We start from the raw sequence: 13027 nt of genomic DNA on the forward strand, positions 1-13027 counted from the left end.
TTATTCTTGGTTAGAGGCTAGTTTTCTAAAACAGCACCTAAAGACAAAAAATTAAATTTAGCATTTTAATCCTATTGTATTTTGCCTGAGTAAATAGCTATATGGATGTATTTTCATTTATGCTGCAGACCAAGAAGTTTCTCTACTGTAGATAGAAATATTCTGTTATACTATATGTAAACTCAATTAATTTTAAAACTAATGGCAAACATTCATACGTACAGTCAAATTCATAAACCTTTATGGCACAGTGCTACTGATAAAGCAGATACACCTTCAGACTCGTTTGAATAATGAAAATATTGAAAAATAGTTCTACAAAGGAATTCCGCCTTGAAGAGAATGTAGTCATGAAGGACTTATAGTGCTTGATGCTTTTAGAAAATCTACATTATTACCTACATTGTTGCTTTATAAATTCCAGTGCACATTATAAAGCCAGTCATGATTCTGAAGTCAAATTAAGTTTTGCTGCAGGATTGGGTCCCACTTTTGCCATTCACTGGTATGTGAAATTTACTGTCTCAAAATTCTTGGTTTTGTTGTTTGTTTGTTTTCTATTTTGTCTGATTGTAAAATTAAATTAGAAGCTGAGAGTTTAATAAAATTCAAAAAAGTACTAGTTATATATGGATTATAGAGGATAATTTTTTTTATAAGGGATATAAATTCTTCTACTTCAGGACACAAACCAACCACTACCAGAGACAGCTCGGAAAAAACTTCCTTTTTGGGAAGTTTATTCCATAATTGTCCACTGTAGCATTTCCTGTAACTTATTCTAAAACATCTGGTTGTGGCCACGGTCAGAGAGGTTATTAATCAGATGGATCGTGGAATTGGACTGGTCTGGTACAGCAATTCCTATTTTCTAAAGTTTCCTATTTCTGAATTTATTTTGTTTTAATTCACATATCATACTGTATAGTAAACCACTAAAAATAGAACATGTAAGAATAAATTAATTGTGGCAGCATATAGCCACAGGTTAGGAGAAATATGGAGAAGTACCACCGCCAGTAAGAGCACAATGCCAGCAGAGGACAATAGCCGCTACATCACCTTTAAAGAACCCCTTGGTTTGAGCCTGGAGCACCCTCTTGTATCCCCAACCTCTCATCCCCAGCCCCACCCCAGAGCCTGTACCCCCAGCCGGAATCCCAACTCCCCGGGCACCCCAACCCTCTGCCCCAGCCTGGAGTTCCCCCCCCCCGCACCCTGAATTCCTAATTTCTGCCCCCACCTCAGAGCCCACACCCCCCAGCCGGAGCCCTCACCCACTCCCTCACTCCAACCCCCAATTTTGTGAGCGTTCATGGCCTGCCATACAATTTCCATACCCAGATGTGGCTGTCAGGCTAAAAAGTTTGCCCACCCCTGGTGTATGACCTACACATTCTAATAGGAGATCAGGGCCCCACTGTCATTGGCACTGAACTCACATATAACAAGATAGTCCCTGCTCCAAAGACCAAGGTAGTTTCAGGTAATATACATGCTTCTTATTCCCCCTACCAACTTTGTTGTTTTACAATTACATTTTCTTATTTTAATTTTTTTTCTCCCCCATGCTGCTGTGTGACAGATCCAAACTAATGACAGGGGGAAATAGGCAGTACACACAGGGCTAGCTGTCAAACACTCAAAGTAAACAAACTGAAAAGGTAGATACAATTTCTTTGACCTTTTAGCTGTATTAATCTTAAGTGTTACTTGTAGGTTAGACGAATCCATGCAAAATTGTGATTTTTTAAAAATATACTTATTTTGGTATCTCTCTGAACCAACGAAATACATAATAGAAAGGTATACTGTTAACATTATTTCAGTTTTTAATAACTTGAAGCCCTATTATGGCAAAGGAGTCTACAAAGACAGACCCTTACACTCATATGTTGACCCACAGGAGGCAATGCTACTTGATTTTGTAGGACCTGGTCATTAACACATAGTAACAAATATGATTATTTTAATGTCTCTTTATATAATGTGGGGTTATATATATATATTTTATATGTGGGGTTTTAGTCTAGAGCTGTGAGATATATATAAATATATATAGATAGATATATATATGTATATATGTGTATATATATATCTCACAGCTCTAGACTAAAACCCCACATGTAAAAAAGAAGCATTTTAAAAAGCTGTTTGTTTAGAATTATCAGATAAAATAATAAAAATAGAAAGTATTTAGGATATTTGGTTTTGCACTTAAGCAAAAATTTGAGAAGTGGGTTTGTGCTATGGAGCAAAAATATAAAGACTGACTTACTAATTAGATGTACAGTATTATCTGCATATCTAAGGTAAGATACCTATCACCATACACATTGTTCCAACAAAAATATTTTAGACTTTAACCCAAAACGGCAAAGATTGCCTCTTATCTATGTTTGTACAGCACACACCACAATGGGGCCCCCAATCCTTATTGCCTTTGAACATTACCATAATACAGATGTTACTAACATAGGAGTTTGAGGATCCACAAATAGGGATCTGTTTTGTTAACCCTTTGTGAACAACTCCCATTCACGGGAAAGAATAAACACTTGAAGAGCAACTGAAGTCAATGCAAGTTTTTCCTGAATAAGAAATGTACGACGGGTTCCTGCATGAGGAGTGCATGATAAGTGCATATATATAGCAACCAGATGGACACTGCAGTGCCATATGCTCCCCTCCACTGCAAGGCAGGGAAGTGAACAAAGATAAATTAAACTGGGTGGAAAAGAAAGAAAAGTGGGGGATGACAGAGCAGGGAGGATGATGCATCTGCAGCATGCTGCCCCCCATACCAGGAGCCTATATAAACTCCTCTGCCCCTGCTTGCTGTAACTTGGGACATGGAGCTCAGGGTAGGGAGGGCAATGCCAAGGTGGCGCTAGAGAACCACGGCTCTCTTCACAGCATAATCCTTGCTAGGCAGGTTGATGTCTTGTAAAATTAAATTAATGTTACACCTAGCATGATTAACTTCCTGAAAAACCCTTTTGAGAAAGGGTGGGTATCACACAAGCATGGGTTAAAGAATCAATAGCATCATGGCTCACACCATGATGAGGAGGGAGGAAGCGTGTGGAGAAAGACAGCACTACAGAGGGACAGCTCTCAGCCCTCTTGAGGCTTTGGAACTTCCTTTTCCCATGGATCACAGAGCCCTTAGAGATCATGTGAACTCCGCAGTCTCCTCTGAATCTCTTCTTGCCAAGGGGAACTTGTGTCAGATACTCTTAAGTGAACCTTGGAGCTTTCTAAGCCCCGTTGTCCCAACTGGAAGATACGATATGGTCACATATTATAATGACTCCAAGGAGTATTTGCCCTTTTGAGTTTTTTTTTATGACTAACACCTTTAAAAGATAAACATTTCTATTTATGTAGTTTACTATCTGTTTCCCTGCTCAAAAATCCTACTTATTTAAAAATAATCAGTGAACAATCAAATTACTTAGAATGTGAGTGGGCAGAAAGGATAGAGAGAAAAATCTGATGAATAATAGTTACAAGTGCATATTTTAAAGGTTCTTTTATTTATGGATCAACTGTGTAAGTGAACATGAGTACCTTGGGCTGTCTCCCATTTCTACTTAAAAAAAGCTGTTTTCTAAACCTACTAATTTTATCTTTCCAAACAAGAATGTGATAATTTATTGGAAGGGGCCTGTAAATTCCACTAGCTTATTGAATACTGAGAAAAGTCATGGGTTGTTTACTGACTGATGCACATCACATGCCCAGTGATCATACCTTGGCAGTTTGCTAATGTAAATTATTACAGCTAAGAGCTCATGAGCTAACTAAAAAACTTTTTAGAATTCAGTTTTTGCAATAAGAAGGTCTAAGGCTTCATATGGAAAATGTAAATCAGTAGAGAGGTATACCTTCGGCTAGGAGGGCTGATAGTTCAGATGGTGGATTTCCCACCAGAAATTATACGATGGACTTGGACAAATGAACACATTAGGTGAAATCCTGACCCCAATGATATCAGTGGGAATTTTGCCATCAGCTTCAATGGGTATGTCTACACTGCAGTTAAACACCTGTGGCTGGTCCATGTCACCTGACTCAGGCTACGGGGCTTAGGCAGTAGGGCTATAAAATTGCAGAGTAGACATTCAGACTCTGGGACACCATGAGGGGAGAGCCCTCAGAGCACAAATCAGCTGGCACAGGCCAGCTGCAGGGCGTTTAATTGAAGCATAGCCATACCCATTGAAGCCAATAGCAAAACTCCCACTGACTTCAATAGGGTCAGGATTTTACCCTTTATGTTTGGGAATTCTCATTTTTAATTATATGGGGAAGCTGGCAGTGACCCCTGCATTTAAGTTTCCTAGCACTTTCCATTATAAAAGTTTCCTGCGACTTTTTTTTTCTTGAGAAGCTCTGACACGCCCATTTAGGGTGACCAGACAGCAAGTGTGAAAAATCGGGACGGGGGTGGGGGGTAATAGCAGCCTATAAAAAGACCCAAAAATCGGGACTGTCCCTATAAAATCGGGACATCTGGTCACCCCACCCCCTTGTTTACAAAAGGCCGTTGAAATTCAACAGGGAAATAGCCCTTTAGCTATAAAAGTGCCCTTTCTTTGTCCTGTGACATTTCATGCAGATTTAGCTAAGATATATATTGTTAAAAATAGTCATCTCTCATCCCTTGCTTGCATGGCTCAGGAAAAATCTGGCAGCCTGCCAAAATAACAAGTGATATGAACATTCTAAAGTCAGGTTCATGACACTGACAAAGCATCAGCATCAGCACACACTGCAGCAGGAAAGCCTAGGAGCTTCTAGGGCAGGAGAGGAGGAGGGTTGAGGGGAGAGAGCCAGGCCAGGCTCTCCCCAACACCACTCCCCTGGATCAAAAATATGTTCCTAGTGGTCCACCCCCTATCTGGGTACAGCACATAGGGCAGGAGCTCCCACAATTCCAGGAGAGGAGAGAGTGAGAAAGGTGGGTTGGGAGGATCCTCCTTACAACCTTCAGAGCCAGCACTTGGCTCCCATAGCCTAACCCTCAACTCTTAGACAACTGCCTTCTCCTTCTGTAGCTCAAGTAGCAGAGGTTAGTGCTGCAGGTTTAAGGTTAAAATCCTGCTGTTAATATTTCATTGGGGAATTGTAGAGTTGCACATAGAAGAATGTTTTCTCTTTTCTGTTAGTTTAGAATTTCTGAGGTTTTTATACGTTACAAGACTGTTATTTTGACTGAAAAGTCATGTTCTTGAAAGTTAGGAAATTCCAGATTAAAGGTTGCCCGTGCATCTTTAAATCTGCCTTATTCAGGTGCACTATGATACAGTATTTAATTTCGATTACCATTTTTTCCACAGGACCCCCTGCCTCATTCAGTGTAAAGGATGTACACACAAGGGGGTGAATTACATTTGCACAGACAATCTTAATCTGGCATTTCCTAATTTTTGAGTGCTTGACTTCACAACCTAAAGTTCCTTTAACATAGTTTTTTAATGTAATTATATTTGTATATAGTGCCAGAGATGTACATGGTACTTTATAAAGCAAGGAAAAACATGGTACCGGCCCTGAAAAGCTCACAATCTAAATGATCATAGTAGCACAGGATGAGGGAAAAGATAAAATGGAAGTGGGACAGAGGGAGAAATTTGTACAGTGGAAACATTACATTTTTGAATAAACCAAGGAATAAGCAGATGTTCAATTAATAATTATTTAGAAATTGAATCACTTCCATATGCTTCTCAAGTTTACATAACCCATTCTGCCTCTGCTTAAATTCATGCGCCACCAATGATTTTGGTGCGATTACATGGGTGTAACTGAGGGCTGATTTGGACCCTAAAACTAAATTAAGTATTAAACTCTATTATATCATTCTCAGCAAGCCAACTCCAAGCACAGCATATAGTTTGAGTAACTGGGTCTTCAGGGACAGAGACAGTGAAGGACTCCGCCTATTACCTCTTGTGCAACTTCAGGGCCTCCTGCACCCTGTAACCACCTTATTCATTGATTCCCACAGGGGCAAGGGCCTATGCAAAGGGTGGCACAGGGCAAGTTTAGCCCCACAATAACAACAAGCAAGAATTTTTATTTTATATTTAAAAGCATAAATCTGGAATGTCACAGAATATGTTAAAGTGGAGTTAAACTGATAAGCAACTCTAAAAGTATTGGTGACGTTTTGTATTTATTCTGGCTTGGCGATAGTCATAGGAATTTTACAAGTCAAAAGAACAAACTTTCTGTATTGCTCCACGGCAGACTCGGGGCCTGCTCCTGTACCCATTGAAGCTAATGGGAGTTTTGCCTTTGGTTTCCATGGGAGCAGGCATTCAATCTGGGATTCAAAATAAATAAATAAATCTAATATTTTCTTCCTCTTATATAACAACTAGCAATCAAGATTCTGCAAATAGAACTTAGTTGACACTTTTGATGATAACACATGCAGCAGAATAGACTCCAGCTCACTTTCCCATGGCTATATTAGCTCTGCAGCATTAACAAGGATGAAACTTTCTGTCTGTAAAGTAACCGAGTCATCCAGGGAGCAGATTGGTTGAGTAAGATGGCATCCTTACATTGAGCCCCATTCACTACCCCTTTAAAGAGGTAAGAGTTATTCTCCTGTACAGTGTTTACACTATGTAGCACAATTAGAGTAACTGCTTGTTCTGCATTCAGGTACGGCAGGAAATTTAAACACATACAGATGCTGGAACATGTAGACTTTTGCCTTCTGGTAAAGAGGCTGGACTTCTGCAGGGAGGGCAGTCTAACTTCTCCCACTTGTGCTTTGGATATACTAAAACACAAATCCCCTTAACAACCCCAGAAATTTGTTACTTTCATCCCCCTTTGCTAAAAGCTGTCCATACAAAGGGAGACTCAGAGCTACCTTCACCATACATTAGCACAGAGACAATCCAAGAGGAAATGAGCATCCAGCACCCAGCCAATCAGGGTTGCAGGAAAATTGCCATTAGCCATCGCAGCAGAAATAGCCATGTGGCACAACAACGAGAATGGTTGTGGTGGGTACTGAACTGCATAAATCCCCATAGCTTTCTAGTTGTGCCCCTCTAAAACAGCTATATCAACACCCACACACTCATACATTGGGACAGGCATGGTGCCTATGGGAACAGTTAACTCTACCCACTCTGTTGCATCCAGAATATCTGTCACTAATCACATGTAGTGTTGTAGCTGTACTGGTCCCAGGATATTAGAGAGACAAGGTGGGTGAAGTAATGTCTTTACTGGACCAACTTCTGTTGGTGAGAAAGACAAGCTTTCAAGCTTCTTCAGCGGGAAAAGGTACTCAGTGTCACAGCTGGATTTATGATTTATTACAACAATCTATAACCCTCTTAACCGCCCCTTCTTGTCCCCCAGTTTTATTTTTTGCCCCTATGACTGGAAAGGTGTTAATGGGCCACTTCACCTCGAATGGTCCCTTGAAATATGTGTTAACTACTTACGCTAAACAATCTGTTCCACCTTGTATTTAACTGTGACCCTCTGAGTACATTTCCCAGATCTGAAGAAGAGCTCTGTGTAAGCTTGAAAGCTTGTCTCTTCTCACCAACAGAAGTTGGTCCAATAAAAGATATTACCTCACCCAGTCACAGACATTTCAACTGAGTTCTAGGTTATTCATTGCACACACACACTGCAAGCATGGCCCGATGCATGCTAGATCAGGGTAGATCCCTGCTTAGCAGACCTTTGTCATGCCCTTACTAACACCCCCTCCACTGCCCCATGAATTGGCAGGAGTTATGTCTGCATACAGCCTGTTATATTTTAGTTCTAAGACTGAAATAACTGCTCACTCTTGATACACATTCCTTTTGTGTAGAATTTGGAGTAGTCGCCCATCAGGCTAGCCATATACTTTCTTGTCTGACCCAGACCTTCTCATCCTTTGTCAGAGAAACATACCACACTGTATACAGGGGCTGCATAGTCAATTCTGCAACTCAGTGAGAAAAATGAACGTGAAGTTACTACAATTTGTTCAGAAACATGCTGGAGCCAGTGAGCATATGTACTGCCTCAGGCACGCAGGCACTTGACTCACTGAATTGGACCTGCAGTCACTTTTCTGACCATCAGCCCACTGTAGTGCTGCCCAGGACACAGTGTGTCTAAAGCAGCATGCACTAGTTTCCTGTTCTGAACCTTTCGTAAGAGAGGGAGAAGCATTCCTTTCCTTTTCTGCACAAAGTACACTGTCTCGCAACAGTTCACAAGCTCAAGGTAACAATTATTTAATGCCAACATCTCATCTCACAACAGAAGACTCTATATGTCAATACCGTACAGCTGTTGTCTAATTTGTGTGGAATATCTCTAACATGCTCATACTACATTAATGAACTTTTTACAAGTATTCTGACATGCCTGATCTGCAGGAATTTACAGTATCTGCACAAGAACTAGCAGAACCATTCAGTACCAGTATTATCTCAGTTCAACCCTTTACATATAATACAATTTTTACAATATATTGAGCAAAAAATCAGAAACAAAATCTTGCCTTATTTGTAAATATCAACTAATGGTCACAACAAATAAAATAATAAAACAACACTGGTTTTCACTTAAATGGATACAAGCAAAAGAATCTTCAGATTAAAACTACCACAGAATGCTTAGCTCAGTCCTGCTGTGCTAACTTTTTCAGCAAAGATAGCCAGCAATATATGGCAATGCACCTCACAATATATTACACACACTGGATTCAATATACAAGATGTGTTTATGTGTGCGTGTGGTTACATTTATATTATATATTATACACACTTGAGTTATACCTAGTACTTATAAAACCTTTTGTACCTACAAGCAAACTTGGCTCAAGGGGTGTGCACTCAGTCTGTTGTTCAGCCAAGTGATTGTCTGTTGTGAAATATGCATGTACAGAATACAGAAATTTACATCAGACCAAATTTACCAGCCCCAGGACAATAGGAAAATAAACTGAAATAGTGATTTATGTTAACTTAGGAACCTCACTAAATGAAGTTAATGTGACATTCTATGACATCTTATGTTTGAACATGGATCTCCAACGTTTACTGATTTCATCCCTATACATGTGTGTAATGAAAAAAAAAAGACTGCTAATTCTGTGCTACATAACTATGCAGCAGATTACAGAGGGAAAACTAAACATTTTCTTGATTAAAAAAAAGAGTCCTTATGGATTTGGCCTTCAAAAACTATTGCTGGTCTTCTTGCTGTGACGTAATACCATGCTAATGTAGGTCAGAACCTTGTTGACAAAAGTCACAACATAATTTTATGGATTTACAGCATTTAGAATGAAGGCATGATTCAAGAAGCATTATCCTGAAGAAATCACACAAAAGATGGATGGGGGGCAGGTAAGGGAAGATGGCATTAATGCCCCCAGACCTCTGGGATTCTTTATACTTACATCTGGGAATGAATATGGTATAAGGTGGTTCCCAAGGCCGCTTTCTAGGATCAAGCATGTAATTCTTAATCATCCACCTGCTAAAGTGTAGCTCATTACTTGTATCCTCGTGAAAGAACCAGCAATGTAGACCAGGACTAGCAAGGTACACCTAAGCAATGATGGAAAACAATTTTTCTGGTTTTACAGCTATTGACAAATCATGGAATTGGAAAACTCAACAGCATCTAAGAACTGGATCAAACCCTAGGCAACCCTCCACATACTTCATACAACTCCATACCAGCCAGAGCTTATATCTTTTTTGTTTAAACAAAAGAAGTGACCAGATTCAGAATAACTTCTAAACTAATGACCACATCTTCAGTACAAATATTTACTGTTCAGTATCTTCTTTTACATTAAGTACAAATATTTTGGAGTCTATTTTCCCTCCTCTACTTATATTTATAAATAAACTAATGATGCACTTAATAGAAATAATGAGCAGAGAAAGGCATCTAAGACACAACCTGCACCCGGGGCAATTACAAAAAGGGTAATGCCCATACACCTTACTACTTATATACACCCTCTATAGGGAATCAAGAGTATGCCTGTTGTATTGAGGGCAGTGCACTGCCATATATACTAATATAGAAATCCACTGTCCACCTATTATTTGTATAGTGGGTGCTATGTTGACATGTCTTACCTCCAGAACCCCAGTGCACATCTATTAACATTCTGATTAACATCCTATAGAGTAAACAGGGAAAGATTAAGAATGAGCTCTCAAAACTAGATACTCTCATAAAAAACAACCTTCCATACAAAACTCCTCGTGGCTGGACTTTACAAAAATTAGACAAGCCATTTACAGCACACAGTTTGCTTCTCTACAAAGGAAAAAGGACACTAAACTATCTAAACTAATACATGCCACAAGGGGCCACAACAGTGGTTCCCTTAACCCACCCAACAATATTGTTAATCTATCCAGCTATATTCTGAGCCCAGCAGAAGAATCTGTAGTATCTCAGGGCCTCTCCTTCTGCCCCTCCACCCCCACGAACATGATACAGTTCTGTGGTGACCTAGAATCCTACTTTCGATGTCTCCGACTCAAGGAATATTTCCAACACACCTCTGAACAGCACACTAACCCACAGAGACCTTCCTACCAACACTACAAAAAGAAGGATTCTGGATGGACTCCTCCTGAAGGTCAAAACAAAAGACTGGACTTAGACATAGAGTGCTTCCGCCGATGTGCACGGCCTGAAATTGTAGGAAAGCAGCATCACTTGCCCCATAACCTCAGCCGTGCAGAACACAATGCCATCCACAGCCTCAGAAACAACTCTGACATCATAATCAAAAAGGCTGACAAAGGAGGTGCTGTTGTCATCATGAATAGGTCGGAATATGAATGAGAGGCTGTTAGGCAGCTCTCCAACACCACATTCTACAGGCCATTACCCTCTGACCCCACTGAGGGTTACCAAAAGAAACTACACCATCTGCTCAAGAAACTCCCTGAAAAAGCACAAGAACAAATTTGCACAGACTCACCCCTAGAACCCTGACCAGGGGTATTCTATCTGCTACCCAACATCCATAAACCTGGAAATCCTGGATGCCCCATCATCTCAGGCATCGGCACCCTGATAGCAGGATTGTCTGGCTATGTAGACTCTCTCCTCAGGCTCTATGCTACCAGCACTCTAGCTATCTTCAAGACACCACTGACTTCCTGAGGAAACTACAGTCCATTGGTGATCTTCCAGAAAACACCATCCTGGCCACTATGGATGCAGAAGCCCTCTACACCAACATTCCACACAAAGATGGACTACAAGCCATCAGGAACAGTATCCCCGATAATGTTATGGTAAACCTGGTGGCTGAACATTGTGACTTTGTCCTCACCCACAACTATTTCACATTTGGGGACAATGCATACCTTCAAGTCAGCGACACAGCTATGGGTACCCGCATGGCCCCACAGTATGCCAATATTTTTATGGCTGACTTAGAACAACACTTCCTCAGCTCTCGTCCCCTAATGCCCCTACTCTACCTGCGCTACGTTGATGACATCTTCAACATCTGGACCCCTGGAAAAGAAGCCCTTGAGGAATTCCACCATGATTTCAACAATTTCCATCCCACCATCAACCTCAGTCTGGACTAGTCCACACAAGAGATCCACTTCCTGGACACTACAGTGCTAATAAGCGATGGTCATATCAACACCACCCTATACCGGAAACCTACTAATCGCTATTCCTACCTATATGCCTCCAGCTTTCATCCAGACCACAACACATGATCCATTGTCTATGGCCAAGCTCTAAGATACAGCATTTGCTCCAACCCCTCAGACAGAGACAAACGCCTGCAAGATCTCTATCAAGTGTTCTTACAACTACAATACCCACCTGCTGAAGTGAAGAAACAGATTGACAGAGCCAGAAGAGTACCCAGAAGCCACTTACTACAGGACAGGCCCAACAAAGAAAGTAACAGAATGCCACTAGCCATTGCCTTCAGCCCCCAGCTAAAACCTCTCCAGCGCATCATCAAACATCTACAAAGATCTACCTAGTTTTTTTTTCTCCTGCTGATTGGTCTCGTTAAGAGTTGATATGGCAACTCCCATTTTTTCATGTTATCTATCTATCTATCTATCTATCTCCCTACTGTATTTTCCATTGCATACATCTGATGAAGTGGGCTTTAGCCCACGAAAGCTTATGCTCAGATAAATTTGTTAGTCTCTAAGGTGCCACAAGCACTCCTCGTTCTATCTACTGAAAGGAGAGGATGGACTGACACGTAACCTGCTTTAGGAACTCCTCAGCAGACCAGTTTTATATATTTATCTTGGGGACAGGGAAGACTGGCAGATCACAATGCAGCTTGCTATAGGAACTCTACAGAAATCCCAATACGCAGCTTGCTATAGGAACTCTACAGAAATCCCAATACATGCCATGCACCATGCCATTGGGTGCCCACAGCTTGTTCATGGATGGATGTTTGAAGGATGACCTGTCCTGCTCCAGCACATAGCAATTTACAGGCTGTAAAATGAAGGGGGTTTGGAAAGAGAAACATTCTGTTCTAGAGCCTGCTTTATGAGGAGGGGTAGGGGGAAATTCCCTGACATAGAAGATCATATAGGATCATAAGATCATGCCCTGCCACAGGGATCCCATAGACCATTATATGTGAAATGCCCTCCTCCCTGCCACAGGGACTTCACAGCCCTGGTCTATGGGGGATACCCTGCTCCCAGCCACACATCCCTGTTATATGAGGGACGCCCTGCTCCCTGCCATAGGGACTTCACAGGCCTGGTCTATGGGGATGCACTGCTCCCAGCCATACAGCCCCAATCAGCTCCATTATATGGGGGATGCCCTGCTCCCTGCCACAGGGACCTGCAAAGCCCAGTTATATGTGGGATGCTCTGCTTCCAGCCATACAGCCCAATCAGCCCTATTATATGGGGATGCCCTACTCCCTGCTATACAGACATGTTATATGAGGGATGCCTTGCTTCCTTCCATACAGACCTGCACAGCCTCATTATAT

The sequence above is a fragment of the Eretmochelys imbricata genome, chromosome 10 (genome assembly GCF_965152235.1).
Source record: "Eretmochelys imbricata isolate rEreImb1 chromosome 10, rEreImb1.hap1, whole genome shotgun sequence".
Taxonomy (NCBI): domain Eukaryota; kingdom Metazoa; phylum Chordata; order Testudines; family Cheloniidae; genus Eretmochelys; species Eretmochelys imbricata.